Consider the following 20,635-nt stretch of genomic DNA (forward strand, 5'->3'; position numbering starts at 1 on the left):
TCAGATTTATGAAGTAAGAATAAGAGTAATACTTGTTTCTGTTCACTGTGTGCTAGGCACTGTTCACAACACCTTGTGTATATATGTCAGGCTGTGTGCACACTGGCAGAAACTGTGGGAGTCTTTTGGAATGAAGCAGCCCTTAGGCATAATCTATTTGGGCTCGCTCACAAGCCTTTGTCACCCTCCCTACACTGAGTTCCTTGAGGTGAGTACTGGCCATTTCATCTCTGTTCTCAATACTTCATGTGTTGCCTGGAACTTACTAGTTATGATCTAAACAGTTGGTCAGACATACCCCTTGATGAGAGAGGGGAAGATGGTTTAGCATCTGTGAACTCTTAATGCTCTTTGTGGAGTTGTGCCTGCCTTTGGGATTCTCAGCACTTTACTGACACAGCAATTCAAGAAGAGCCCACTCTGACATGGGACAGATGCACCTGGTCTTTCTGTGCCTCAGTTTCCTCAGGGCAAGGCACGGTTGGCACTAGTACTGATCTTCTGAGGATGTTAAAAAGAAGAATAGGGCCTGAATGTAAGAACAGAACACGTAATAGCTAATCCATGTTAGCTATAATTACTACCACAAGGGCTTGGGCACAGATTTGAAATCTCTTGAACCAGGCTCTTACCCCTACCTCAGTTCTCTATGACATGATAGGAACAGTGACTCTGGTGAGCCCTGATCTCTTACGGGTTTATGCAGTTGGTGACAGGTTTTTCTAGCCAAAAAATTTTCCCAGTTCCTTTTAAGGAGCTGGTACCTGTATGTTGTCTTTCCTTCTTGGCTCCAGCTAAATGTATGGAGCAAGGATGACTGCAGCTCCTCTGATGATCCCTAAAAGGCCCAGGGTGGAAATAACTGGAATCCCACACTGAACTCCTACCTAGGGAAGGACCGTGAGCCATAAGGACTTTATTTTGGGGTAAAGGGCTTGGTTAGTCTTATTCTTGGCTCTGCCTTGCCAGCCACTCAGCAAGCCTGTGGACTCTGCCAACTATACTGGGGACAGGAGAAGGAAGTGGCAGAATGCCTAGAAATCATGGGGAAATTTGATCTACGAAGGAACTGTCACAGGTTGCTTTATTTTTCTTGTTTTCTAATTACTCATGTGAAGCTTAAAACTGTGTTTTCCCCTTTTCCTAAGAAACCAGTTACTTTTTCGCAGTTCAGATTCTCATCCCATTTGTTCATTCTACAAATGCAGTTCTCCTCAATCTCAACTTGAAGATTTTCAAGAGCCCCCGTTCTCACACCAGCTACTTTCGCTCCTACTCTGGTCTCCAGCCCCTGCCCCATCATCTTTAGTTAACGATAGATGCTCAAAAACCCCTAACTGGCCTCTCTCATCCCAACTTAGCATCCTTGTGTTCTTTCTAAGTAGCTTGGCCATAATATCACTTTCTTTAGCAGCATTCAGACTTCTAAGAAGCTTAATAGGCAAGGAGATTGTGGGGTCTTTGACTTTCTCTGAGCCTTGGCCCTAAGTGGTTTATTCTATTAAGCTGATTCTTGGTGGTGGATAGAGCTTTGCTGGATAAGAAGTTAGGGGTGGGGTGGGGGGTTTGCAGTTAGAGGAATAGGATACTTTCAGGCCCTCTTCCACTATGCCCCACCTTCCTGTGATTCTGCCCTGTGATTCTGTTTTTAGAGCTCAGGAATGAAGGGAGTGGTGATGAAGCTAAAGTAAAGAACTTTTCTTCTTCGAGGACTTGACAAGCTGGCTTTTTTCAACTTTCTGAGCTGCACTTTACCTCCTTACCTCCCCTTCCTGCCCATTTGTTCCTATTCTTCAGTCAGTCACTTTTGGATTTTTCCTTTCTTTCCTTCCACCCTTACTTTTGCCTTCACTCCAATTCTAGCTACCAAAAAGGAGTAATGAATAAAAATTACGAACTATTGATTCAAAGAGAGGAAATCCAGTTGTGGAAAGTAGGAAAAAATAACAGATTCAATTATAGCAAAGGAAACAATGCAGAATTCTCCTTGATGTTTTTTCCTCAGAGTTACACCAAGATGAATTATTCCTCCTGATATTTTGACCCAGATTAAAGATTTCAGATTTCCTAATTAACATTCTGTCTTGGTTCAGGAGTGCCAACAGATTTGGAGAACAGGGAAAGATTGTCTGCTTTTATTGACAATTCAATATAAATGTTGAGCTACAGAGAAACTATAAGGGAAATTTGTGAGCAGGAAAAATGAGGTTGTTGGGGCAGCAAGGGAAGGGAATCAGGAGTGTAAGTATGGGAAACAAAGCATAGGACAATCTTTGCAGAGAAGAGAGGAAGAATTCCAAAAGTGACCAGAACACTTAAAAAAAAAAAAAAAGAAAGAAAACTTGAAAATGGAGGCAGAAAGATAGTGAACTATTTGAAGCAATCCAGTGAATTATGGAGAATTTGTTTGATAACATGGCCATTGTTGATGAAGAGATGGGGAAACAGTGCTCTACATATAGTTTGTGGGAGTGTGAAGTGATATATAAGTCTTCTTGAAGGGCAATTTGTCAATACCTATCTATGAGAATTTTAAATGCAAATATCCTTTGATGGGATTTAACTATAGAGATTTATCCTGCATATATTTGGTCATACATCTATACATAAAGATGTATGTACTTTGTAGTGTTGTTTGTAATTTGAAAAAACACATTGATAGGGAATTGGTAAAATAAATTACTATACCTCTATAATGAATACTGTGTAGTGGTTTTAAAAATGATGTAGGACCATATGTGCTTATATGTAAAACAAGATACAGAAAAGTATAGGACCCCTTTGTACAGCAAAGACAATAGATACATATATGTCTTTATATATACACGTACACCTTTTGGAAGGGTACAAAAGAAATTAACAGTAGTTTCCTTTGGGGATGTATGACTGGGATGGAAAGTAGGAGCAATACTTTTAATTTTATGCTCTTCACAGGATTTGAAGAGTTAACGTGCATATACTGTTTTTATAACTTAAAAAATCTGGTTTATGATTTAAAACATAATTTAGAGGAGTTGGAACAGAAAAAGGGCATTAGGTAAAAACTAGAAAACTGAATAAAGTATGGACTTTAGTTAATAATAATGTATCAATATTGACTCATTAGTTAGGACAAATGTACCGTACTAACATAAGCTCTTAATAATAGGAGAAACTGGCTGTGAGGAATATGGAAAATCTCTGTATTATCTTCTTTTTTTTTTTGGTATCATTAATATACAATTACATGATCACCACTGTGTTTACTAGATTCCCCCCATTATCAAGTCCCCACCACATACCCCATTACAGTCACTGTCCATCAGCATAGTAAGATGCTAAAGAATCACTACTTGTCTTCTCTGTATACTGCCTTCCCTGTGCACCCCCCCACATTATGTGTGCTAATTGTAATGCCCCTTTTTCCCCTTAACCCTCCCTTCCCATCCATCCTCCCCAGTCCCTTTCCCTTTGGTAACTGTTAGTCCATTCTTGGGTTCTGTCAGTCTGCTGCTGTTTTGTTCCTTCCGTTTTTTCTTTGTTGTTATACTCCACAGATGAGTGAAGTCATTTGGTACTTGTCTTTCTCCTCCTGGCTTATGTCACTGAGCATAATACCCTCTAGCTCCATCCATATTGTTGCAAAGGGTAGGATTTGTTTTCTTACGGCTGAATAATATTCCATTGTGTATATGTACCACATCTTCTTTATCCATTCATCTACTGATGGACACTTAGGTTGCTTCCATTTCTTGGCTATTGTAAATAGTGCTGCGATAAACATAGGGGTGCGTATGTCTGTTTCAATCTGGGCTCCTGCATTCTTAGGGTAAATTCCTAGATCTCTGTATTATCTTTGCAAATTTTCTGTAAATCAAAAAACTATTCTAAAATGTTTACTTAAAGAAGACAATATTGTGGGAAAGGTCCACAACCTAGCATTTAAAGACTGAATCTTGGAGAGATGAATTGATTAGATTGCATGATTCTTCCAGTTCTAGAACTAACTGCTAGTTGATTCTATTTCTTCCAAATGACCAAATGGAATGGGATGTATAGTCATGATTGCTGGGAAAGTGTCTGATTTGTTGTTGTTTACAAGATTAATTTTCTTTTCTGGATTAGTTTGTCATAAGTTTAACTGGTGGTTATTTCAGTTTCATCATCCAAAAAGTACAGACTGGTCCAGGAGCTACATATATAGAGAAGGGAGTTTAAAAATCAAAAGAGACTTGAAGGTGGTTAAACGCTTGCTACTTTCTGCAGAGGAGCCGGATGGGTTGGACAGAGAGCAGGCATGAGGGGTAAGTGGGATTCCACTGAACCAGCTCTGTTTGTGGCTGTTTCTATGAGATTTTCCCTCAAGTTACCACTATGGCCAACAAGGAGCAGACCAGAAGACTCCATCCCTAAGCCATCCTGTAAGTGGAGCCTCTTCTCTCTCATGCACTGTCAGGGCTGGTAGTGGCCATTGGCTGGAGTTCTTTGCAGGATTAAGGTCTAGAGAACATAGACCTGGCATTGCGTCAGTATGGCATGTGCTCATCTATCTTTCTGCTCTGACAGTAATTAAGATCACAGATAAGAAATACTCCCTTTGAATCAATTTACATGCCATCCAGTGGAAGGCAGACTTAGTTTTACCTTCCATGTGGTAGAGGGAGATCTCTGGGCTCTGCCCCCAGTTGGCTCTGGCACCTAGCTCAGAGGAGGGACCCTCTGTAGTGTGGGATATAACTGACAACTTCATCCTTCTTGGAATTTCACGTCCTTTGGCCTCTGGGCTGTTATGCTCCCACTGTTCTTCTCCTCCTTCTTCAACCCTATTTTTGTTCCCATGATATCCTATGTTTCCCTATATCTCAGCACTTCCAACATTTTTATTGTGATACTGAAGGCGAGGGGAGCAGGGTAACTATGTCAGTCTGCAGAGGAGTTTTAAAACAAGCCCACTAAAAGTTGTTATGCTTTTTAATATTGTTATATGCTGGCAATTTTTAAATATGTAAATTATAAAATATTTTTCCGTGAAAATATCTTTTGTTGGTCTAAGTTCTAAAAAAATTGCTGTGGTTACTCTGTGGAGTTTTAATAATATATATGTAAGTTTCAAGTTAGCACAGTTTTGTAATCTATAAAGCATTATATTCTATAAGGAAGAATGGGAGAACTACCAGTTATGTTCTGGACACCTGACATCTCCAGACTCGGTTTACTTCAAGAGTAAGCGCCTAACAGAAGCAGTTGAGCTCGCTTAGGGTGCAGTTTCTACCTACAGCCCCTGTGACAGTGTATATTGCTGCATGTAAACAGTAGACTCAAACAGTAAGAGAACCTTAATTGTAAAGATGAAGAAAGGTAAATTAAGTGATTTATGTTCACTCTTATTTGTGTCTCAGTTTTGAAACAGTAAAACAAACCATGAACTGTGGGTGTGACATTTTCATTTGGTGTATACAAATTTTAGTTTCTAAAGTTTCCTAAATTAGAATATCTTTTAAAATAAAATATTATTTGTAAATTGTTAAAACTGAAGAATTAATCAATAATCATTATGACTGATTATGACACAATGATTTGTCATTAAAAAATGACCCATTGTGTCTGATTTGCTGGAGGTGATATGTTTGAATTGAAATGTGAATAATGTGCATGTGACAGCCATGTAAGGGCTTGGGAGAAGGGTCTCTTGGCACATTTGAGGAGCAGAAAAATGTCTGAGGGCTGGGATAGAGTGAATTTTGAGGGATGCAGCCATAGCTGAAATGGAAGCAGCCAGATGTCCATGAGCCCCTAAGGTCACAGAGAGTTTGAATTTTATACTAGCTGCAGTAGGAAGCCACAGAGTGTTTTAAGGGAGTACCATGCTGTGAGTTATCATTTTAAAACATTATTCTGGCTGCTGTGTGAATGACGGATTGAAACAGGGTAAGTGATAGTAAAAGACCATTATAGAAAAGCCATTGCGCTTGTCACAGTGGAAGAAGGAAAAGGAATAGTGTCTTATACTTTTTGATATGTCCACAATGCCTTTCCCATAGTAGTTACTCAATAAGTACTAAATAAATACATATAAAATACTAAATGCCTGAAAAAAAACCCAAACAAACCCAAAACTGCAAAGAGAGGAGGTACTGAACAACGTGATGTTAAGCCAAGAGTGCTGATTTAAGAGTTAAGCAGATTGGGTTTTAGTAGAAGCCCTGGCATTTATTAGCTGTGCTGCTTTAGGGCAGGTAATTTAAACTCTTTGAGCCTCGGTTTCCTTGTCTGCAAAATGGGAATGAGCTGACTCACCTTTTTGTTTCATTGAACAAATGAAGGGAGATAATGTGTCTATAGCATGTCTGATCCACAGTAAGTAACCACTCAATAAATGACTGTTTCAGTTATAGGAATGAGATAGTGGTCATGAGGCCTTGATGTGGTTACAGCCACGAGAAACAGGGCGTCTACTGTTCCTTAGGATATCAGGAACACTTGGACCTTTTCATAATTGAGATTCTGTCTCCTGAATGTAAACTTTTGCTAGCCTTTGAATAACTGGATTTTCAAGTCTAAAGAGGAAAAACATTGGAAGATAAAAAAAAGCTTTGGGAAGAGTGAGTTAGGGCTAGAATATTCTCTCTCAGCTCAGTTCTTCCCCCTGATTTTAGGAGTCAAATCTCCTGTCCCTTCATTTCCAAGTTGAAACAATAGAGTCCTAAGGTATGTGCTTCCTCTGTGCACAAAGTAGCTGCTCCCTGAAGCAAGTTTCCAGTTTTCTTTGCAAAAGCTCCCTGGGACACAGGGAGCTCTGGTCTTGTACCTAGTTAAATGCCTCGATTAAGGATGCAGTCATAGCTGTTTGGCTGTGTAAATCATTTGACCCTCACCTAGAGCGGCCTGGGCCTCTGGGGCCCCAGCAATGACCATTCTGAATCTGTGAGGCTAGGGTGGAACTGGAGATAGCTTTTATCCTTAGTGGGGAGATAGCTACTTCTTTAAGGGTGGCATATTTTTCTTCATCTTAAGGTTTTCTTGCCAAGATGTGTGTATGTGAGAGTGAAAGAAAATAAAAAAGAAAGGGGGAGAAAAGGCCCAACAGTGCACAGAAACTGTTAGCACAAAGGCCAGGGGAGGGACTTGCAGGGGAAGACAAGGAAGTGATTTTGCCCTGTTTAAATCCCACTTGAACTGTGTGGTTTCTGAGTCCTGAACCTTTTGAGGTTCAAGTTGAGTGCACTCTTGACAAAACGTGATTTTCTGGTTCACATCAAAAAGGCTTTAAAGGACTTCGAAGTCTTTTCCTTGGGACATCAAACAGTCCTCAACAAAGAGCAGGGTGCTGATGAGATGCGTGCAAATGAACAGATTAAATTCTCCTGTGAGGATTAGATTCTCCTTAAGAAGCATGTGAAGTTGGAAACACGGGAGACTCGGCTATACCAAAACATACTCACACACAGGGACCCCAGAGTTCTCCTTCGCCTAGTTATTCGCAGTACTGCCCTGGGCCTAGAGGCTGACCTTATCTGTTATAAGGTTCACATAGCAGTACCCAGGGAATTAGAAACTGGAAACAAACTCTTCTGTATTCTCTCTCTTGCCTAAGGCAACACTTACATCCCCCCAATAAAAGGTGTAAATTAACTTAGAAAAGATAGGTCATTCCTTTGAAAAATTGTTGGTTGTCTTGGTGGCTTACAGCAGAATTTTGCTTATTGAACCAGCCTCAGTCTTTAGAGAAATAAGGACTTAAATGCCTGCTGCCTTAAGGTAAGTGGACTCGGCAGACTTTGGGATTGGTGTAGCAGCTCACCCAGTGCAGCCAGATGCTGATGCCAAAGTTGACTGCATAGACAGAGCTGTGAATAGGTCAACTGCATGCACAGTTTCTGAGCTGAGCAGCTAAAATATTAACGATTAGCTTTAAGGAGGAGTAGCTCTGAAGCCACTCTCTTGAAGAAACCATAATTAGCAATTAAAATATATTTAAAAAACTGTTCCAACCAGCAGCTTCTAAATAAATAATCGTCACCACTGATTGAACTTGTTTTATGTCCTTGTGTTTTTTCTTATCTTTTCTCCCCCCTGCATAACTTACAACCCTGTAAATGCTCAGTAGCTGTTAATATGATTCTGTCAATACGTTTACCATGGTGACTTGGGCTGTTTTTGGCGAGCATTTGAAGAAATCAGTCACTGGTTGGAGGGAGGAAAGACAAGCTGTCGATATTCAGGGAGAAATGCTAATAACCCCGGTGACAAATCGTCCTCTGGATTCTCCAAGGGTTAAGAAAAAGCACCTCTTAGACATGGAAGCTCAGGGCTAAGTGGTGGTGACTTGTTAGGAAGCATACGCAGCAGCTGTCACAGACCTGCAATGTCCTTTTCATTGTCTTATTTCGCACCTGTCAAAACCACAGGTGAGTTTTGAAGACAAATGGGCCTGGATTTGGATCCTGATTCCCCTACTTTTAAAGGTGTGACCTTGAACAATCACCAAATCTTCATTTTCTCATCTGTGAGTTAGAGATTGTGATATCTAACCTCATAAGTGAGTGGGAGTGGCCTTACATGAAAACATTATTCACTGCTTCTCAATGTCTTCAGGGAAAATACACAAATGACAGAAGAAAATAAACTTCTGGCCCCAGCCATGGTGTATAAAAAGCATGACATATTTGGGAGTCTTGTATTATATGCATTTTTGTGAATTTTGCATTCTGGGTTTAATTTATCAAAATAATGTTTAAATATGCTTATCATTAAGTAAATTGGTGCTCTGATATGGCTTATAATTCAACACATATTCATTGAATGCCTAGTATGTGCCAAGCAATTCGAGATACCGGGGACGGAATGTAGCAGGGAACAAGATAGGTTCCCAGTGAGTTTACAGCTGCATCAACCAGGAAACCTGGTACTGGATATTTCTCAGGTTCTCTGTGACCCATGTGAGGGGACACCAACATGGTCCCCTGGAGCCTGGAGAATGCTGGGGAGGACCCCCAGCTTACCATCTGCCATGAATCTAAGGGGGAAAAAGAATGAAATATCCACCCAAAGAGAACCATTAATATTTTCCTTCCAGATTCCTTTTTATGAGTAGATAGGTAAGTTGACAAATATTTTTACATAACTAGACTCCTACTAACATGATAGCTTGTGACTTTCTTTTTCATTTTCATTTTTTATAGATAATGCTCCATGACAATAAACATACATTTTTATTACCACTCTTAACAGCTACTTAGTAGCCCATTACAGTGATATATCATATTTTACTTAACCAATCTCTAGTGGTCTAATTAGGTTGTTTCCTACTTTTCAGTATTATAAACAACACTGCAGAGAACATCTTTGTAAATTCACCTTTGTCAAGTATTTGATCATTTTCTTTAGGATATGTTCCTAAAAGTAGAATTGTTGAATAAAATGTATACATGTTTAATTTTTTATGCTTATCTCCAGATTACCTTTTTCTTTATGCTCTAATCATAATCTAATAATGATAAAATATTTTAATATATGCTAATTTAATAGTAAAAATGGTATTTTGTTTATTTAATCTGCATTTCTTTAGTTACTAGAGAAGTTAAACATTTTTTAGAATATTTATTGAGATTAATTTATCCTCTCATTTGAATTGCCTGTTCACATCCTATATCTGTGGGGTGTCCATCTTTCTCTTACTGATTTAAAGAAGTCTTTTTATAAGAAGGCTATTCATCCTTTCTTATCTATAAAATATAATGTATATTTTCTTCCAACCTGCCTTGATACTAAGATGGTAGGGTTTTGTTGTTTATTCTGCATTTAGAAAGTTTTTGTTTTTAATGCATCATTTTATCATTCCTTTCCTTTTTAGTTTCTGACTTTTGGCTTAACCTTAGAAAGGTCTAAGTTCACTTCTAAACAATACCTAAGTCTATTCAAATGTGCAGTAGTTCTCTCAAACATAACAGCTCCCAACTTGAAAAAAGTTTAAACCCTAAGCTCCGCTCAAAGGGAAAGGGAAGATAAGAGGCATCCAGACCTGAGAGAGGGAAATTTGTATGGCCCCAAGATAACTAATGAAATTTACAACCTAGTGGAAACTACAGACAGTAGTTAAAATAAAATGTGATGAGTGATGTAACAGAAGTGTAGAGGATGCTATGGAAGATAACAAAGTGGACACCTGAGTCCAGGAACTCAGGATTTGCATCCTGGAAGAAGAGATGTTCAAGTTGAGATTTTAAGACTGAGTAGAAGTTAGCTAGGTGAAGAGTGGGGAGATATATTTCATGTAGGGAAATGGCAAATGCAAATACCTACAGTCTAAAACTGTAAGTTATGGTAGCTGCTAGCCATATGGGGGCCATTTAAATTTGATTTAATTAAAATTAAATAAGATTAAAGTTTTATTTCCTCAGTTCCACCAGCTAGCATTCCAGTGCTGACTACCCTCGCATGACTAGTGGCTGGTATAGCGAACAGCTCAGGAGCAGCACTTTTTTCATCGTTGCAGAAAGTCCTCTTGGACAGTGTCGTGGAGAAACAGCTTGATGTATTCAGAGAGCTGGAAAGGGTTCCCTGGAGCAGGTACATGGTTTGCAGAGGAGGGGAGTGGCCAAAGATGAAGAGGATATAGCAAAGAATGGAGGGACTTAGTCAGAGCTGACCCTGGCATTGAGGCTGATGTTCCTAGCCTATTACAGAGGAAATGGAAGGGAGCAGGGAAATAGATTTAAGTTTCGTTATCCAACAACCCTACTGGTGGATATCATCTCCATTTGACCAACGCACTAGTTAGTGGCACAGCTGGGATTCAAAGCCAGGCCTGTCTGATGCCAAAATCTTGGGCTCTTTCCTTTATCATTTCAATGGACTACAGAACTTCTACTGGGTGATCTCTTCGGTCAGGATGGGAGGGATTCTGACTTAGAACAGACTCCTTCTCTACTTGGTACCTCTTCTGTTGACCAGTATTAATCATGGGTGAACTTGGGACCAGCCTGGCAGTATAAGAGAGAGCTTAGAGACACAACTTTCTATGGAGCCTTAGGGCCTCCTGTTCCTTCAGCTGCCCTAGAGACATTGGCATTAGCCAAATTCAAGGGGGAGCTCTACCCAGGGACTGACCCTCAGCCAGGCCTCATCGCCAAGAAGAGAAGCCAGCCTGAAGAGGCCTCTGAAACCTGTCAGGGATACTCACGGATATTAGAATATCTGATTTGATTCATCCCCTGACCTAGAACCTATTGTGGCCACTTTCAAGGTATTATCTTTGGGAAGAAAGAATGCTGATCCCCAGTTAAAGGGGAAATCCTTGCCTTAGTGCAATCCCATCTCATTCAGCAGTTGAAAGAAGAGTGTGTCAGGCCATGCCTGCCCCAGCCCCAAGTAGTCATACGCACTGAGGCTTTTAATTTGCTGTGACAGCTCCAGGCATTTTCTCCAGTGAAAGTCATGCCTGGCAGGCTATTAAAGAGAACATTACCATCAGAATGTGAACACTGGATTAGTCTGTTTCCTAAGTCCGATATCTAGTATTTTCTAGGGTGAATATGATACCTTCACATTCTCTGAGCTGATATGAATGAACAAAGGGGAAGATAAAATGTATGATCATACAGATCGGGAATAATGAAGGATGCAAATCTGAGGAAGAAGTACAGGCTATACAGTCAGGGTGGTTTTAGCCTTGGAGATGAGCAGTAAATCTAAGAAGAATGAAAGAAGAGAAAATTCTAATGGATGGGGAGGAAAATGCTAGTGGTCTCTACCTTTATAGTAGTAAGCAAGATACTTTGTGGAGAACAGTGGGATAGAGTTGCAGTCGGAAACAGTATGTAGAGAAGGTCTGTGATCACTTGAATGTAGTGCAGAGAATAACAAGACACAGTAGTAAGAGGAGTGAGCAGCATTTCATCATTCATTCATTTCCCAAATTACTGATTACCCATTATACGCTATGAACCATTAGGTCATCAGAATCCAATGTAAACAAGACCAGCTTCTACCTTCAAGCAGCTTACAGTTTTTGTGGGGAACACAGATATGTAAACAGCCAAATATAATGAGGTAAGTATTTTGAAAGGGAGAAGTATATCCTGTAGTTCACAGGAAGAGCCCCCAACCTGGAATTAGGTCAGGGAATCCTATTTTTTTCTTTTCTTTTTGGTTTGATAACTATTTGACAATCAGTGGTCAATTGTCATTCACATTTACTGTCTGTAGATTTTTTTAAGTGGTGAGAGGTTCATACGTAACCAGCGTATAAGCTTGTTGGGTGAATCTTCATCCCACTGTCCTCTGGACAACCACACTTGAATACGGTGTGGGACATTCCTTATTCCTTTGGCCCAGAAAGCTTTGTTGAGCCTGGTGATAATGTGCACATCTGGAGTTGCCACCTCCTTCCTGGCAAATTTCTGGATCTCTGTGAGTGCCCAAGGGATGTGTTTCTTACAGCCTACTCCATGGATGTACTCGTGAATGGTGATAGTGTATTCTCTAGCCACTGCCTCATTGATGGCAGATGACCCTACTTCTCAACACCCCTCTTTGCAGGGACAATTCTACCAGACCCTGGTTTTAAAGCAGGGAATCCTTAACTACTGTTTTTATGCTAATGGAGCCCCAAATTAAAACTCCAACCATGACCGTGCCTTCTAAGCTCCACACTAGTGTACACAATTGCCTGCCTGATGTCTTCAGTTGAATGTCTAAAAGGCATTTCAAGCAAAGCACAATGTCTTAAAAAAAGCACCTGAAGGAGAGCTCTTGATTCTCCTTCCATCTTTAAAAACAAACACAATTAAAAATAATCTTGCTTCCTCACTTGTTTTCCCCATTTCACATAATGGCATCACCATTTTTCTCATTGCTCTGGCCAAAATCTTAAGACCCATCCCTGTTCCCTTTTTTACCTTCATACCCTACTCTCATGCCCAGTGGAAGCGAGACATCTCAAACTGGTAGTGGTTCAAATCACATGGAACTTTTGAGCAATTCTGAGATCTAGGTTTACCAGGATTCAGATAAAATATTTCTGATCAATTTCCATGGCCTAACAATTCTCCTTATTAAATACCACCATCTGTCCTTTCTTCCTTCTCCACAGTTCATGCTCTCATGATATCTTCCCAAACTCTGTCAGTTAGTACTCAATATTCACTGGCCTTAGGTTTTCTCTTCCAGTTCATTCCGTATGCTGCTGATAGGGATCTTTCTAACAAGCAAACTGTTTATGTCATTCTACCTAATACTCCCCATTCCTATGACAAAAAAAATCCAAGACTCCTCAAGCCTCCCTTTCCAGGCTTTCTTCTCACCATTATCCTTCTCTTAACTTCTAGCTTAGTCGTACTGAATTAATCGTCATTTCCCTGATATGCTTTGTTCGCCCATGCTTCCACGCATCTTGGACATGCTATTTTCCTTACATAGAATTCTCCTTTTCTTACATTGGCTGGGCAAATTCCAACCAATCTTTTGTGTTTCAGTTCACCTATATCTCCTATGCGAAGCCTTCTCTGACTTTTATTTTCAACAAAGACAGATTTTCATTCATAAACACATTTAGCATACATAGCTGTTCATGTGCTTTTGTTTTTTCTCCAAACACACTACTTTCTTCTTTTATGTTGTGAATATAACTCACATAAATAAAGGTGCACAAATCATACTGTACAGTTAAGCAAATAATCATATGGTGAATACTCAAGAAAACACACCCACCTCAAGAAACAGCATTTCCAGCATCCTAGAAGCCCCTTGTTTGCCTCTCCTTGACCACAACTCATCCCTCGTTTACTTGGGTAATCACTATCTTGACTTTTATGATAATTATTTTCCTGATTTTCTTTGTAATTTTACCACCTATGTATGTATCCCTAAGCTATATAGCATATAGTTTATTTTTGCATTTTTGAAAGGTGAAATCACATTTTTTATACTGTTTGTGTCTGGTTTCTTCTGTTCGTCACTAAGTTTATTGGATTCACCCATATTATTGCATGTATTTGGAGTTCATTCATTTTTTTATTGATATGTATGAATATATTGAATATATATAAATATGCAGGGTTAACAGTAAAGGTATATTGTATGAATATGCCCTGATTCATATATCCACTCTAATATTGATAGACATTTGGGTTATTTCCAATTTTTGGTTCCTATGAAAAATACTACTGTAAACATTTTGCATATGGATCCTGGTGTGTCAGGCACATGTTTCTTTAGGGTAGAGATCCAGAAATAGAACTGCCAGATGCTGGTGTAAGCACTTCTTCAACTTTACTGGCTAACATCGAACTCTTTTCCAAAGAGCTTCTACCGATTTGTTCTGCCACCAGCTGTGTATGAGTATTTTGTTGCTCTATATTCTCTCCTATACTTGGTACTGTGAGACCTTTCCATTTCTGCGAGCTCTTTGGGTATATTCTGATTTCTCAGTGTCACTCTTATTTACATTTCCCTGCTTCCTGATAAGGTAGAGTATCTTTTCGTATGTTTATTGGCCATTTAAATGTTCTCTTTTGTGAAGTACCAGTTCATGATATTGCTCACTTTTCTACTGGGTTGTCTTCTTGATTTCTTCACATAGGCTTAGTATTTCTCCTTTCCAACCATTGCTTCTTGTGAATATCTCTTCTAAATATATCCTGTATATTCTAACTGATCTCCTTATTTCTAAATTCAAACCCTCTTATTCCTTCCTCTTTACTGCCAGGGTTCTGTTTCTAAAACAGACCTTGTTCTTGTAATTCCCATGCCTGGAACCCTTCAGCGACTCCCATGGCTTCCTGGACAGCACAGCCTGTGAGGCCTCCCCACCCTCTGCCATCATCTGCCTCTGTCTCAGCTCCTGCTGGATCCTCTCAACCCCCTTCTCCCTCTTTATTTATTTGTAACCTCCATCTCTACCATCTCAACTGCTTGCAGTTCCCTGAATACACAAAACTGTTTTACACCTGCCTTTGCCAGTTACACTTTCCCTTCCCTTTTTTTTTAATTTTGAAGAATACCTGCTCCTTTTTAAACTCAATCCAAAGTTGACTTCCTCTATAAAATCTTTCGAACTCTCCTTCTCATCCCTTATTAGCCTCTCCTTTCTTTTTGTTTTCCTACTAAAAACACTATTATTTTTTCTAGCAGGCCACCTGTTTACTCTATTGCATATATTGGCTAATATACCTACCTCTCCCATTAGACTGTACATAAGCCCTCTGAAGACCTCTTGAAGGTATGGAAATTTCTTATTCTTCTTTTTATTCTTGGGGCCTGGCACAGAGAAGCAGTAGCAAGTAGTAGAAATTATCGTGTTAGTACTGTTATTGTGAGTGCATGTCTGTTTTCCTTATTAGGTTGTGAATTCCTTGAGGGTCTGGCACTTGGGTGTCATGCAATGACATTTATCTAATCAATGAATACCTTATGAAAACAACAATTACTTTAAAGCAATATTTGGAGTAGGAATATAGAAGTTGTGTGTATTAAATTTACAGAGAAACAAAGCTGATATATATACATCTCATGAGGATGAAATTTTAGGCTCAAATTAATTTGAAGCAAAATTTTATAAGAACAAAGGTAAAATGTTATGCTTGGGTTAAAATTTAAGCTGTAAAAGTGGGGAAAGCCTAACTTACCAGTAATAGAGAAAAAAGAGCTCAAATCTGTTACATTGTCTCTCATCTAAAGAAATAACTGTTTGCAATGGGTTATAATTTGTATGTGAGTGTGACTGCAAAGATGAAAATCTGAGAAACACAATGCCAGGATGATCCTTTGGAGAGCACCTGTGTCTGCTGCCTGAGGAGTTTGTCACCGTTACAAGTGAAATCTTGTAGCTAGCCTAGCTGTGACTTTCTTTGCTCAAAAACAGTGCCTGTTCCTTGGAGTAACCATTCTTGAACTGTTTTTAGCCTGACACAGTGGATGAGTTCAGATGTATGGTAGTTTGTCAGAGACAAATCTGTAGCAATGTATAATTTCTGGTCCACAAGCTCTGCCTCCCTCTCCCTGTTTCCCCCTCAAAAAAGCATATAAAGGAAGTGAGCAATAAATTGAGACATTATTTATTATAGCAGTAACATACATCTGCTCCAAGTTATAGTTTCTAAAAAAAATTATTTCTATTAACTTCAATACTTCAATTATTAGAGGTAAGAAATTATTGTATTTCTTAGTTGACATCTTGGTAGAGAACTAAGATGTGTACAGGAATATGTTTTGTTTGTAGAAAGAAGAGAGATTTTGGAGTTGCACCAGTTGTGATTCATAGTGCAGTTCAGTCACTGCCCTGTAGTCCTGAGCTTAGTATCTCCGGCTTTCATCTGAAAAATGGGCTACTTTATAAGTTGCTGTCAGGACTATGAACAATTATGTAAAATTATTATCACCCAGCATAGTGCCTCCCTCCTAAATATCTTTCAAATCTGTGTGCATATCTTTCGTTGCACTCCCATGCCACCCCACCATGGCTGCATCCCTGTTTTAAGCTGCTGTGTTCTATATTCTAGATTACTGCAGCAGCCTTCTTCCTAGTCTTTTGCCCCAAGTCTTGCTTGCCCTATTTCTTTCAGAGCAAAGGATATTCTGAAAGGCTGATTTGTGTTCTTAACAGGTGTGTCCCTGTTTTGGAGACAGATATGTAGCAGCCATTTATTGAGGGCCTGTCATGTGACAAGGCTGGTCTAGCATTTTATGCATTATGTAATTTAATCCTCACAGTATGCAGGTATCACTTGAAGTACTCATCACCATTCCTTTTAAAAACTGGAGGTAGGAGGAACTGAGTGACTTGGCCCAAGCCACTCTGCTGGGCAGTGGGGAGCCCTGTGGATGTCCAAGTTCATCTAGTTCCAAAGCCTGCTCTGTTCCTGTTTCATGTTGCCTCTAATCAGGTTATCAGAGCCTGGTGCAATTAAACATCCTAATCCTATTACTAGCTTCCTCACCTGCTGATTCTGGGTTTACCATATGGTCTAATAATTTAGCTTTGCACATCTCTTGGCTACAGGAAGATGATGGCAGATGCAAATATTCAATTACATATTAATAAACTGACACTCTGGTTTTAGACTTCAGTTCTTTATGACTTAGTGAACATGCATAAGCCTCCATGCATTCTTTCAGCTCTGAAGGATTGAGTTTCTGGCTCAGCAAGGGTGAGGGCCAGATTCTGGACTTTGACACATTTGCCAAGGGAAATACCACCTGGGATGCATTTTCTGGCAGCCAGCCTGCTCTGCTCCAAGCCTCAACTTTCTGATGCCTATAATTAGCCTTAATGACATTGATGAAAAATCTTTTATTTGGTTGAAATCTTGTTGCTTTTATAGACTTTTTGATGGTCACAGAGATAAAGACTGTCTACACCTTGGTTTCCTGAGATTTAGGCTAGTTGTGAATGACTACTCCTTTCTTAATGTTTTCTCAGGCATTCAATCAACAAAAGTGTTTTGAGCCTAAATACAAAGAAATTTAATATTTAAAGATACAGTGTAATTGAGAGTATAAGACATGAAAAAAGAAATGACCGACAATTAAAAACACCAGATCCCAGTACTTTGACTTAATAAGTATTCCATGAACCAAATGGCTTTGAAGTGAATGTTTGGTATTATATATGCTGGAGCTTATGTGGGAGCTTGATAAGTATTTGTTGAATGATTACTGAATGTTGGCCTCCCAGATCCACTCTCTCCAATCCATACCTCTAGCTCTGACCTCTCTAAGAAGCTGCAGGCTAGTGATATCCAGCCATCTACTGGATAGTCCTCCTCAATGAATATCCCACCAGCATCCCATTCACAACATAGCAAAATTGATTTCATTAGCTTTCCATCTTTGGAGAGGCAATATAACCTCAGGATTAAGAGCATGGAGTCTGGGATATTGGTTTGAATTGCAGCTCCTGTACTTAATGTCTGAATGACCTTGGGGAAGTCTCTTAACTCTCTGTCCTTGTGTGAGGGAATATAAGGTTGTTCTTAGGATTCAATGAGATAATGGAGACAAAGCATTTAATACAGTACCTGCACACAGTAATTGTTGAATGTTACCTATTGTCATAATTTCCCCCAAATATCCTATTTTCCTTATTTGGTAATAATGCCATTATCCACTCCACCCATCTTCCACCCCATCTCATCTAATTAGTTACCCAAAACTGTATGTTCTACGTTTGTATTATCCTTCAGATTATGGTTTATTCAACATGCACTTATTTAACATCTGCTGGATGCCAAACATGTTGGTAGGCACCGAAGACACAGAAATGAGTACTTACCAGTCTGTGTGTTTGTGGGGGCAGATACATATATATCTGGAGACTTCAGATGGTCCACTTAATGGAAATGGAGAAAGTATGTTAAAAGAGTCTGGACAGTCCTCTTCCTCCTTTCAAAACCAAGGCTTTCACCTACATCACCTCTTACTGTAGATATCGCAGGAGTTTTCTTCCTCTTCTTTTTATTCTCTGCCTCCTCCTCCTCTCTCTCCTTCTCCTCCTCCTCTTTCTTCTACTTTATTGATTTTGAAAAAGGTAAAACAGAAATACATGCTCATTGTAAAAAAATAAATTACAAAATAGTTGTAATGTAAGTCTCTTTTACTTCACCTCCTTAATCCTACTCCCTTCCACAAAGGTAAATATTGTTTACAGTTTAGTACGTACACTTCCAGACCTTTTCCTATTTATACATATATACATTTATGTAAATTTATGTAGATAGAAATATAGTTTTTTACACAAATGGAATCATGCCATAAACATACTTTGTGCTTTTTTCCCAGAACAATATATCTTTCCATAACAGTACATAACAGAATTACCTTATTCTTTTAACCTGTAAGTGCTATTCTATATTTTGTAACTACCATTATTTAGTTATTTCCCTATTGGAAGCCTTTTAGTTGCTTCCAGTTTTTCACTATCATAAACAATGTTATGGCAAACTTTCTTGCACATATATTTTTATGGACATCTGAAGTTCTTTCTGCAAGTAAATTTCTAGTATTGAAAGTTCTGGGTTAAAGATGTGAGAATTTAAATTTATGTTAGCGTGTGCTCAATTACCCTCCAAACAGACTGTCTCCATTTATACTCCCATCTAACAGTGAGTGAGAATACTCATTTCCTCACACCTCACCAACACTGGATATTATCAGTCCTTCAATTTTTACAAATCTAGTAAGTGAAAAAAAGAAAAAGCTATATTAATCTTTTATAGATTTGTATTTCTGTGGTCACAGTGAATTTGAGCGTGCTTTAATATATTGATCATTTGTATTTCTTCTGTGAATTGCTGTCTGTATTGTCTATTTCTCTATTATCTTTTTCCTTATTGAAGGTTTGTGTCATTACATTATGATATTAATCCTTTCTCTTATATGTGTTACAAATATTTTTTCAAGTCTACTGCCTGTCTTTATTTACACTGTGTTACATCATACAAAAGGTTTTCTTATGTGCAAAAATCTGTCAGTCTTTTATATATGTCTTGTGGTGTTTGTGTCCGGCTTAGAATGGTATTACTACTTGCAGAAGATTTTATATATATATATAATCTTTTTTGCAATACTTACATAGTTTCATTGTCCAAGTTAGACCTTTAATACAATTAATTTTTTTTTATTAAGGTATCATTGACATACAATCTTAGGAAGGTTTCACATGAGCAACATTGTGGTTACTACAGTCCCCTCATTATCAAGTCCCCACCACATACCCCATTGCAGTCACTGTCCATCAGCATAGTAAGATGCTATAGTCACTACTTGTCTTCTCTTTGTTATACTGCCTTCCCCGTGACCCCACCTACATTATGTGTGCTAATCTTAATACCCTTTCATCTCCTCCCTCCCTCCTCACCTGCTTTCCCTTTGGTAACCACTAGTCCCTTCTTGGAGTCTGTGAGTCTGCTGCTATTTTGTTCCTTCAGTTTTGTTTCGTTGTTACACTCTACAGATGAGTGAAGTCATTTGGTGCTTGTTTTTCTCTGCCTGGCTTATTTCACTGAGCATAATACCCTATAGTTCCATCCATGTTGTTTCAAATGGTAGGATTTGTTTTCTTCTTATGGCTGAATAATATTCCATTATGTATATGTACCACATCTTCTTTATCCATTCATCTACTGATGGACACTTAGATTGCTTCCATATCTTGGCTATTGTAAATAGTGCTGTGATAAACATAGGGGTGCATATGTCTTTTTGAATCTTTGATACAATTAATATTAATTTTTATCAATAGTGTGAATTAAGAATTATAGCTTTAGCTTTTTTCTAAGATAATTTCCAATTTTCCCAACACAATTAATTAAATTGTCTTTTTTCCCTCTGATCTGAAATGCCAGCTGTGAATGGGTCTGCTTCTGGGTTCTTTCCTGTTCCCACTATTCTTTGAGTCCACTTTTGTGTCAACACCAGGCTCTTTCAATTCTTGTAGCATTATAGGACGTTTTTATACCTTATAGGACCTAAAACTGCATTGTCTACCTTTTTATTATCTTCCTTTTTTCTTTGTCACATTGTTTTTCCTTCTTATAATTATTTGACTGCTTTTGTACATTTCCTCTCCCAGGTGAACTTTTGAATAAATTTGCCCAGTTCAATAAAATATCCTATAAGTATTTTGATTGGAATTTCATTAAATTTATAGTTTGAGACT

General features: G+C 38.7%; 1 protein-coding gene and 1 pseudogene across 4 annotated transcripts in view; one reads left to right on the forward strand and one right to left on the reverse strand.

The window, feature by feature from the left end:
* The window catches only part of RNF220 (ring finger protein 220), a 212,774-nt gene that overhangs the window by 21,426 nt on the left and 170,713 nt on the right, over positions 1–20,635 (forward strand). The window lies entirely within an intron of this gene.
* Positions 12,157–16,938, reverse strand: LOC118916342 (60S ribosomal protein L31-like; annotated as a pseudogene).

The sequence above is a fragment of the Manis pentadactyla genome, chromosome 4, assembly GCF_030020395.1.
Source record: "Manis pentadactyla isolate mManPen7 chromosome 4, mManPen7.hap1, whole genome shotgun sequence".
Taxonomy (NCBI): domain Eukaryota; kingdom Metazoa; phylum Chordata; class Mammalia; order Pholidota; family Manidae; genus Manis; species Manis pentadactyla.